The sequence below is a fragment of the Neofelis nebulosa genome, chromosome 5 (genome assembly GCF_028018385.1).
Source record: "Neofelis nebulosa isolate mNeoNeb1 chromosome 5, mNeoNeb1.pri, whole genome shotgun sequence".
NCBI lineage: Eukaryota > Metazoa > Chordata > Mammalia > Carnivora > Felidae > Neofelis > Neofelis nebulosa.
In genome coordinates, this window is record NC_080786.1 from 96,381,621 (window position 1) to 96,393,143 (window position 11,523).

The window sequence follows — 11,523 nt, forward strand, 5'->3', positions numbered from 1 at the left end:
TGTATAATAGATTCAGTTTAGTTCTTCCCTGATTTCAGAAATTAAATATGAGATTTATCCAGTTTAATATGTCTCAACCCAGTAGTCAAGTTACCTACTCATAGTTACTTTTGATACTATACAGCCCCTGTGGCAGTTAAGAAGGCCTTTGCCCTTTACAACTGTATCAATCCATATATTTAACCTAAAATGCTTTCTTTAATTTTTCTGCCTATTTAATTTCTATTTTTTGGTAATATCCATCTCTAATCTCATCTATTCCAAGAAGTCTTTCCTTAATTATCTTATGCCACAGTGATCTTTCCCTTATGGTCAATTATCTCAGTATTCTGACTCCATCAGCCTAGGGGAAAAAACAACAGGAACAAACAACCACAAAAAACTCCTTGATACTTGGACTTTGGAACTATTCTCTAGCTATTTTATATTTCATTCACTTTCATCTGTAATGCCTGAAGTTCCAAAACCTCCCACAAAAGACCACCAGAGTCGTAAGTCAAAGCCAAGCAGCAAGGGTCATTTATTGCAGGTTCGAACCTGGTCCTCTGCACACTCGACGCCGGTGACACAAGAGGCCACGATTAGGGTTGGTATAGCGTTTTTATAGACAGAGACAAATAGCACAGGGGAGGTTTTTACTTGTGGTGGGAGGAAGAAAGGGGGAAGGGGGTAGGTGAGGAATGTGCTAAGCAAGCAGGTTTACAGAAGCGAGAAATGCCGGTTAGTTTGTATACAATCACTCATTTCATTACATATCAGACTACATTTAGGAAGTTTTACAGCCCATTCTACAGCGGGTTACAATCAGGAAAGGTCTCACAATGCTCATAGCAAACAGCAAGCAAAACAGACTTCTCAGCAATTGTATTTCTTATCAAAGATCCATAATAAGCAGAAAAGAGAACCTAGCTTTAAACTAAGGCAGGGCTGTCATTTGGATTCAAAGCTGTTCCTTTCACATCCATCCAATCGTCCCTCCCTCCCTCCATCCATCCAACCAATCATCCAACCATCCATCCATCCAGCATCCACTGAATGCTTAGCATGTGCCAGACTTTCTGCTAGGTTCTAGCAAAGCAGGGAGGTGGGGGGAGCTGTAAAGAACTATAGAGTCCAATATGTAACACAAAAAGTAAATATTCACTTTATATCCTGCCCCTGCCTCAGCCCTCAACACACCTAAAAGATGGAAAACAATTCCATCAGTAACACTAGCTCTCCATGGTAAAGATCTTCAGGGATGATTACATGTATTTTAACAGATTAGAAATGAACAAATTATATTCTTTCTTGCCCCACAGTCTGGAAGTTATAGGATAATAGGGGAGATACCAAGAGCCATTATTCTGGAGTATTTGGGGTACATGTGTGGCTTAAACTAGTCCCTCATATTATTCTGGATGGTTGTGGAAATTGGCTGGGGTTTGTTACAAAAGAAAGGGACATGCCAAAAGAAAAAAAAAAAAGAAAAGAAAAGAAAGGGATGTGCACAAAGACACATACATATTACTAGAGTTACATGTGATTTCCTTTTTGTCTCCATTGGAACAAAAGAAAGATGATACTGAGTTGTTCATAGAGTTCTTTGGAAACATATAGAAGCAGCATCTATCTCAATCTTGGGAAGTGATGTGGCTTGATATTGGGGAAGAGTGTTCATTTGAGCTGACTCCTGACAAATGAATAGGAGTTCACCAATTAGAGTAGAGGAAGGGAAAAGGCTAAAGGGGAAGCAATTACAGTTAGAAGTATTATCATTAGTAGAAGCTTGATTGTTATTGCATTAAAGGGATCAGGTTATTGCTTATGACCTGAGAACAGGATACAGGTTAAAAGTGACAGAAGAGCCAAATTAGGGAATAATTATGTGATATGCCCCGATTCGAGAGACCCCCCGAAAACAAACCACCAGAGTCCAGAATCAAAGCCAAGCGGCAAGGGTCGTTTATTGCAGGTTCGAACCCGGTCCTCCGCGCACTCGCTGCCGGTGACGCTAAGAGGCCCTGAGTAAGGATCTTACAGTTTCTTTTATAGACCGGCACAAACAAGTTAGGGACCATTTTTAGAGGTTACAGAGCTGTTGTTGGTTAACATTTAAATTTGAACGCTCAGCAGAACTCAATTGGTTCCCACCTTTATTTTAAATCATTCAGCAGAACTTGATTGGTTCCCGCCTTTATGTCAGACTACAACCGGGCACGCCCTGGCTGGTTTCGGGAACGGCGCGCGTGGGGTTGGGGGGGTGGGGAATCTTTTCTTTGCAGTTGTGAGTACACCTGGTAATTTTTCTCTTAGTCTCTCATATGGAAGGCTTAAATGTGATGCAAAGGATTTAGGGTATTATTTAGAAAGTCACTGAAGAATTCTGAACATGGATCAGCCATAATTTTAGAGAAATCCTCTGTCAGAAGAACAGAACATGGATTAAGACTGAGGGCAGGGCCCAAAAATAAATAAAAAAAAAAAAACGTTGAAAAAAAAAAAATTAAAAAACGCTTCTGTGCCTCCCTCTCTCTCTGCCCCTCCCCCGTTCATGCTCTGTCTCTCTCTGTCCCAAAAATAAATAAAAAAAAAAAAACGTTGAAAAAAGACTGAGGGCAGGGAGGGGCTCCAGGGTGGCTCAGTCGGTTAAGCTTCCAACTTCGGATCAGGTCATGATCTCATGGTTTTCGAGTTTGAGCCCCATGTGGAATTTCCACTGTCAGCCAGAGCTGGCTTTGGATCTTCTGTCTACCTTCTCTCTGCCCTTCCCCCACTCGCTTTCCCTCACTCTCTCAAGACTAGATAAGCATTAAAAAAACAAACGAAAACAAAAAAAAAAACAAAAACAAAAACAAACCACAAAAAACAAAGAGTGAGGGCAGGGAAATCAGAGAGATGCTCTTACAGTTATCCCATTATTTCCTACTGTGGTCAACTAAGAAGGATGTCTTGGACTAGGGAGAAGGGAGTGAGTTTGAAAGACAACTGGTGCTTGGTGACTTACTGGGCATGAGCATAAGGTGTGAAAATTGTGTGGGATAGTTTGCAGGGTTTCCTCTTGGTCCTTACAGGTCTATGAATGGTGCCCTTAATAAGACAGGCAACTCACAAACAGGAGCTTGTTTGGGTAATTTGGGGCCATGTAGTCTTTCCCCAACTAGAATGTACTATTCTCAGGGTCAAGGACCTTTTCTTTCTTTTCATTCTAGCCATTGTGTAATACCCTCAAGTTATATTAACAATTAATCGAATAGAATAAGGAAGCACAGATGAACCATTAGCATTTTACTGAGGGGCACAGTGAAGCATAGGAAATAGTTAAGAGAACCACATGTATATTTGCATTAAATATGCATTACATTTGCATACAATTTGAGTAAATCTGTCAAAATAGTTTCATTTTTCATGTGCATTTTAAATACTCAAAATATGTTATTGATGTCTTTTAACAGAGCCTATTCTCATATTAGACAAAACTTCAAGGGACAAACCTACTATCTAGTCATAATCAGATGCCCCAAAAGGGGTATTCACTCTTCTTCCTAATCACTGTTGTTATACTTGTGATTAACGCAACATTGGTTGGAGTTAAGCAATGATCTGGCAAAATTCTCTGTTATCTCAGAAAACCTTAATTTTATGGAGAAGTAACAGTAAAGTTCAGTTACTGAGAACCTACTCACAGAAGGGCTTGAAGAGCACTTATTTTGCAAGGAGAATATAAGATTGCACCCTCATGTCAAACTGTGGGCATCTTATTCTTTCATTGTTTGAATCTCTTTAGAAATAGCTGGATGGCTATTGGGACGATTCTTGGCACTGAATGGAAGTCAAAATAGATGGGTGGTTCCCAACACCAAGTTCTCCTACTACTTGCCAGTCTGGCCACGTTAGAATCACCTGAAGAGCTTGCCAAAACATGGATTCACATTCCCACTCACCGGAGATTCTCTCTTGATCGAGCTGATGTAGGGCTTAGACAAATATAGTTTAAAGGCTCTTCACACAATTCTGAGGCAGAGCCAGGATTGGGAATCATTAAACATAGATGAACTTAGAGGGCTCTTCGGATTTAGTGGTTTCAGGATTCTTCTCAACACCTGCCTCCAACAGAGCAGTAAAGCCACCTGGCTTGTGTCTCTGACTCCTCCCAAAACCTGGGAAGGGCTCTGAGGCTGAAACACACGGAAGTGTAATCTAGATTGTTCGCTGAGCCTCTGGGATTCAGTGAGGGTTCATCACAGATTCCATAAACTCAAGCACCATCTCATCTCTCCATAATAACACTAATTAGATATCTTGAGCTTGGTGAGCCAAACTTGGGCCTTATCTTTAACCAGCATACTTATACTTACAATATACAGACAATATACTTCTACTCGGCTAATCATATTAGAGTTCTCTTTACTTAGCTGCCAAATACTTCTTCAATTTCTTTCTTTCTTCCATCCTCCCCTCCTCTCTCTTCTCTTTTTCCTATCATTTTCTTTCTTCTGTGAGATGAAAATTAAGAGAGTTTCACTTTACATGAATCGTTTGTTGAGCAAAACACAAATCATTTGAGAACAGGAAGACTTTCAACCAGGAGTGGTTGAGAAGCTTGACTGTCAGTAGTTATGACAAAGTTTTGGAATGGTGGACATTCAGATCTGATGGCCAAGAAAGAATTCTTGGTGCAAAAATTCTTGGTGATTTTATTAAAGCACAGGGACAGGACCCCTGGGCAGAGAGAGCTGCAATTTGGGGTGGAGGGGTAGTTGTGGAGAGTGCAGGGAGGGAAAGTTAAAGGGAAGCCTCCAGAAGGACTTTGATATGCTAAAGAGGATTCAAAGATACCAGAGGCCTGGCTATTATCAAGTAAAGGACATATTCCCTCCAGTAAGGCATTAACATTAGGACAATTGGGAGTTCCTGGGAAAATGTTATACTCTGTATTTGCCTCAAGTATTTGTCAAAGGGCTGCAGGTTATAAAGAAATTTAATTTTATTTGCCATTTCCTTCTTGCCTTTGTTTCCCACATCACTATTGAGGGGAAGGTGATATTAGGGCTTCAGAAAACTGAGTCTATAGGTTTCTGGAGATTAGGCTATTGATAAGATAGCCTTTTTTTTATTGTAATTTACTAAGACATTTGTAAACTGATGGAGACTCAAGTCGTGCATTGACTATGATCTTTATCAGTTAACCATTTGTTTCTTTCTTTTCCTTTGTTCTTGGACAGCCAGAAGTGCATGAGGAATATTACACCTATCCCACCTTGGGTAGGGGGACAGGGTATGCTAGCTTTTACCTTGCCCTCAGCTTGCCTTATGGTACCTTATCAGTTACACCACACCTCAGTTTCTAAAGTATGAGTAAGTATATTTTTGTTTGTTTTATTTGAATTGTGATTGGTTACTAGAATTCTACATTTCTTGTCATTGAATAAATTTACTTGTAGCTAACTAGCTAGGAAGCTGTAAGATCACACTGGTATAAGAAAGCTTGTTTTGTTTGAGGTCAGAGTCAGCATTGCAGAGAAATCAAGGCAGTTTAAGTTTTGGTGACTCAGCTATGAATGTTTGGTCTAAGGGTATAGTCAAACTGTAGTCTCTGTTCTGGTTTTTCTTTAACACTTCCTTAACAATGGGGAGAAAAATATGGAGTTACCCATATATCTCATGTGTGGCCCACTTTCAACTTCGATCAGTACATGGCCTCTCTCTAACTTATATTTTCTCTTGCTCTTTTTCCTCATTCTTATTATGGAGACACAATCACTCATACTAACATGTTAGATTTGCATTCTTTTTTTAAATGTTTATTTATTTTTGAGAGAAAGCAAGTGGAGTAAGAGCAGAAAGACACAGGGAGACAGAGAATTTCAAGCAGGCTCTGCGCTAAATGTGAAACCGTGAGATCATGCATGACCTGAGCCAAAATCAAGAGTTGGATCCTTAACCCACTGATCCACCCAGGTGCCCCATAGATATGCATTTTTTTTTAAATGTTTATTTATTTTTGAGAGAGACAGAGACAGAATGCAAGTGGGTTAGGGGTAGAGAGAGAGGAAGACACAGAATCTTTGGCAGGCTCCAGGCTCCGAGCTGTCAGCACAGAGCCCAACACCGGGCTCAAACCCACAAACTGTGAGATCATGACCTGAGTCGAAGTTGAAAGCTCAACCGCCTGAGCCACCCGGGCACCCCAGATATGCATTCTTAAATGCATGTCTTTATATAATAAATAATGCTGTTTCTGTGGGTCATGTTACATAAATTATATTGTGCTAAGAAGTCTCTATTCCTTATTTTTCCCCCTAGTACAGTTTTTAGGATCTATTCATTTCAGTGTGTTTACATTTAATTTATTTCCTCTCATAACTGATGGTATTCTACTCTAATACATTTTTCAGATCAGCTTCAATTTTTTACTAACATAAGCAGTACTGAGACAAACATTCTTGTTCTGATTTCCTCATAGATTTGTGAAAAACTTTCTCCAGATATATGTCCAGATATATGTTGCTGCTTTGGAGGCTATGGGTTTAATGACTCCCTCTAAGTACTGCTGCTCCACTACATTGTGGAGTTTATATTCCCACCAGTAATGCTGGGGATTCCCTATTTTCCACCTCCTGCCAGACACAGGGAACCATCCAAATTTAAATTTTGTCAATCTCATCAGTGTTAATTGATGGTTCAAGCTTTCATTTTTCTCATCCTGATCGAGTTTGAATGTGTTTTCATACGTTTTTTTAAACTTTTGGGGTTCATTCCTCATTTGTCCAATGGGCTCCCTGTCTTCTCACCGATTTTAAAGAATTCCTTGGTAACGAAATTATTCATCATGTGCCATTTTGTGTAGAACAACTATCTGCACCCAATCTTTCACTCTTTGTTGAATGAAAGTTAAAAAAAAAAAAAACTATTCATTTTCTGTTTTATAATTTTGCTTTTTGGATCTTATTTAGGAAGTCTTTCTCTATCCTAAAGACACTGACATATTGCCCTCCATTTTCTTGCTTTAGTTTCATATTTTTATATTTTATATTTGAGTTTAACTCATTTTGAGTTTATTTTTCAACATGATTTGGGGAAGAGACTTAGGTTTACTTTTCTACATTAGTGTGGACCAGTTTTCTCAACATTGTCTACTAAAATGAGTTTTCTTTTCCCATTGATATATAGTGCCATCTTTATAATATTTCACATTACCATACTTATAAACTTTATTTTCTGTTGCACAGATGTATCTGTTTCTTCATCAGTACAGTACTATCTTTTCTGCTTTTATTGCTCTTTATTATCTGATGGAATGATGTTCCTCCTGCTCTTTGTTGTCAAAACTGGCCTTTTTGTTTTATTTATATATATTTATTTGTATATATTTTTACACTGGGTGTGTATGTATGAAGGTTTGTTAGGTTCTGCAAAATATCATGCCGGAATTTTTGTTGGGATTTCATTTAATTTATGGACCAAATTTAGGAAAAAATAATATCCACATAATAGAAATATATGCTATTTTTAAGTTTAATATATCTCCTCATTTATTCAAATATGGTTTTATGTTTTTTAGGAGAGTTTTTAAATTAACTCCTTAAAGGTCTTATGATTTTAGTGTATTTCTAAGTATTCAGCATGAAGTTTCTGTAATTTTCTGGAATACATTATTCTTCATTTGAAGATGTTCTCTATTTTCAGCTTTCTAAGTTTTAACTGATAGATTATATTTGCAAATAATTTTTCATTGTCTATTGAAATAGCTATGTGGTTATTTACCTTTGCCCATTAATGTAGTGAATTACAATGCTACCTTGCTGATGTTAAATCATCTTTAACTTTGGGGATAAATACTTTCTAATCAGAATAAATAATTATTAATATACTCATATTTGATTAGCTAAATTGTTAGGGTCAGGCATAAGGCAGGGTAAAGATAGGAGTGAGGCTAAAAAATTTTAGCAGTCAAAGGCTTTATTTGGGAACTAAGGTCTCGGGCGAGGTTCCGTGACTCAGGGAGAGAGAGAGGAGTCAGGGGAGTCGCCCCCAGGTGTGGTGGGGTGGGGTTTTTAAGCTGCAGCGGTTCTGGGTTTAGGTCCGGGTGGGCCTTTTTCGCGTCAGGTCGTGCTGTTGCTCGGTGATTGGTAGACCTCCAATTCGTTCTGGCACACTACTAGGTGCTTTTCATTGGGTTGCGCTGGCAAGATGGCCATCCCCTCTACTATGGTTCCAAGGACATCCTAACATTCCAACCTCTTCTTGGTGATAATGGGCGATGGATCTGATCTGGCTGCTTCCTGCGTGTGTAAGGGCGATGTCATGGTATGTGGGGTCTGAGGTTGGAATGCGGTAATATGGCCGGACCACCATCTGGTGAAATGCAACCTGGGAAACTTCATGAATTCGTTTTCGTACGAAACGGAGAATGCAAGGTAAGAGCATAAGTATTATACAGATAGCAACTAGTGGTGTGACTATGGTGAGGAGCCAAGTTAGGAGGGGTGATTGCCACTAGGAGGTTAGGGGGTCTGAGGATCCCGGGCGGGTGGATAGAGTTTTGTGGATTTCCTTTAGGTGTTCTATATTGGTTTCAACTAAGCCTGATTCATTGAGGTAGTAGCAACATTCCTCCCTCAGGAACAGGCATGTTCCCCCTTTTTCTGCTGTCAGGAGATCTAGGGCTCGTCGGTTTTGTAGAGTGACCTGTGCTAGGGAGTTGATCTGCCTTTGTAAGGCAGATAGGGAGGTTGCTGAGGCTTCTAATTTATTGAGGATGTCTCAGCCCAACAGGGGGACGGGGCAGGAGGGGATGACTAGGAAGGAGTGGGAGAAGTGGAAGCCATCCAGGCAGCAGGTGAGTACTGGTGTGCATGGGGGAATGGAGGGGGTGCCATTTATGCCCATGACCAAAACGGAGGACGGCATGGTGGGGCCGGAATAGCTCGGCAGGACAGAATAGGTAGCCCCCGTGTACAACAGAAAGGAGATGGACTTACCCGCTACCTGGAGTTTTACCCTGGGCTCAGCGTGGGTCACCGGAGTTACTGAGTCTGGGCCTCGTCAGTCGTCATCCTCCATCTCCAGCAGTTGGAAGGCAGAGTCTAATCGGGGTGAAGTCTCACCACGTGGGGGCGTTGCGAGTCTGTCGTCCCCTGGGTTAGGACAATCGGATTCCCAATGGCCCATTTGCTGGCACAATGGGCATGGACTGGTAGGCTTTTTGGGATAGGGACACTGACGAAACCAATGGCCTTCTTGGCCACATTTAAAGCTTGGCCCCAGAGGGGGCTGTGGTCCAGAGGGCTTTATTGTGGCTGGCCTCAGGGCAGCTACCAAGGCTTGTGTCTGTAATTGTACCTTTTGTTGGAGACGGGCCTATCGCCCTTGTTCTTGAGCTTCCTCTCGGCCATTAAAAACTTTAAAAGCCATCTTTACCAGGTCGGCCATAGGGGTTTGAGGACCATCTTCGGCCTTTTTTAGGTTTTTTTTGAATATCAGGGGCTGATTGGGAAATAAAGTAGGTGGCCAATACTGTGGCCCCAGCAGGGGTGGTAGGGTCTAGTCTGGTATACTGGGTAAGTGCCTCTGTGAGCCGGCTAAGGAAGGCTGCGGGGTTTTCACTGGGGTCCTGTATTATTTCTTGAAGTTTGTTAAAATTTACTGATTTGGTTGAGGTTGCCCTCATGCCTGCTAGTAGGCATGGGATCATCTGGTCCCGGCGCCGGTGACCATTGCCTGCATGTTGGTAGTTCCAATTGGGGTTCGCTGCAGGGACAGCATCGGCCCCTATAGGCATAGTGGGGTCGGTCATGTGGGTTTGGTCTGCATGTTCCCTGGCTGCGGACTGGATGCGCTCCCTCTCCTCAGGGGTGAGGGTAGAGGTGAGGATTACATGTATTTCATGCCATGTGAGACTGTAGGCTTGGGCAAGTTATTGGAATTCCTTAATGTATTGGGTGGGGTTAGCTGAGAATGACCCTAGCCGCTTTTCAATGGTGGAAAAGTCTTGGAGGGAGAAGGGGACGTGAACGCGAACCAGGCCTTCAGGTCCTGCCACCTCACGGAGAGGTAAGATGGCTGCTGGGGTCTGTTCGCTGGGAGGAGCCTGAGCAAGAGTTCCGGATGATATGGGAGGCGAGGACGGGACGGCTGGGGGTTGGGAGTACGGAGTGGGGCGAGGGCCGGTGGGCGGCGTGGCTAGATCCTCTAACAGGTCGGAGATCGGGGAAGTTGGTGAGGTGGGGTCGTCGGGGGGTTGTGGGCGGGCAAGGAGAATGCATGCAGAGGGGCAGGAGGAACATAGGTTGGGGCGAGACCTGAGGTCCCAAAAAGCCATGACATAGGGTATTTCTCCCCATTTTCCCAGCTGATGGCAGAAATTGTCCAGATCGGTTAAGATTTGGTATTGTAAAGACCCCTCAGGTGGCCATTGAGAATCATTATCTAATTTGTACTGAGGCCAGACCACAGTGCAAAGGCGGATGAGTCGGTTACGATGAAGTTCACCTTGTAAGCCCAGGAGCCGGAAGTTTTTTAACAGACATTGTGGGGGAGGTAAGAGATCGAGGAGGTTTAGACTCGTTACTCGCCATTGGCGTGGCAGGGCAAGGCGTCCCTCGCGCCGCAATAAGGGGCCTATTGGCGTGCGGGCCTTTCGGCGTGCGGGCCTTGCGGCATGTGGAGGAAAGGAGACTGACTTGCCAGACGTCTCTCATGGGTGTCAGCCGTAGTTGGAGGAGGGAAGGAGGGGTCTGTCCTACTTACCGCCTCCTGTAGGCGCTTGAGAGTAGGGTGGTTGGCCTCTGGCTTGGCAAGGAGGGAGCTCAGCCAAGGGAGGCGAGCTACTACCCCCCCCCCCCCCACCCCGGGTTTCAGCGGCACCAAATGTTAGGGTCAGGCATAAGGCAGGGTAAAGATAAGAGTCAGAGGCTAAAAAATTTTAGCAGTCAAAGGCTTTATTTGGGAACTAAGGTCTCAGGTGAGGTTCCGTGACTCAGGGAGGGAGGGAGGGAGAGAGAGACAGACAGAGACAGAGACAGAGACAAGTCAGGGAAGTCGCCCCCAGGTGTGGTGGGGTGGGGTTTTTAAGCTGCAGCGGTTCCGGGTTTAGGTCCAGGTGGGCCTTTTTCGCGTCAGGTCGTGCTGTTGCTCAGTGATTGGTAGACCTCCAATTCGTTCTGGCACGCTACTAGGGGCTTTTCGTTGGGTTGCGCGCTGGCTGGCGAGATGGCCGTCCCCTCTACTGTGGTTCCAAGGACATCCTAACAATAGTAATGTAATGAACCTGTAATTTCCATTTCTTGTACTGTTTTTTAAAATTTTTATTTAAATTCCAGTTAACATACAGTGTAGTATTAGTATTGGGTATATAATACACTGTTTAAACACTTCTCTTCATTAAACACTACTTTTCACAAGTGCCCTCTTGAATCCCCATCACCTATTTACTGTTTTGATTCTTTGAATTTGAATAAACCAAGTTACAATTTTTTTCCATTTTGTAAAATACTTGTAAAATCCAGGAATTATTTATTCCTTAAAATTTTATTAGAATTC

General features: G+C 42.5%; 1 long non-coding RNA gene across 1 annotated transcript; it reads right to left on the bottom strand.

The window, feature by feature from the left end:
- Positions 1–7,933: 7,933 nt before the first annotated feature.
- On the bottom strand, positions 7,934–10,823 carry LOC131511403 (uncharacterized). The gene is made up of 3 exons (XR_009261509.1): positions 10,732–10,823; positions 8,964–9,119; positions 7,934–8,360 (listed from the first exon to the last, which is right to left on the bottom strand). It is a non-coding gene; the product is annotated as an uncharacterized LOC131511403 (long non-coding RNA).
- Positions 10,824–11,523: the final 700 nt, after the last annotated feature.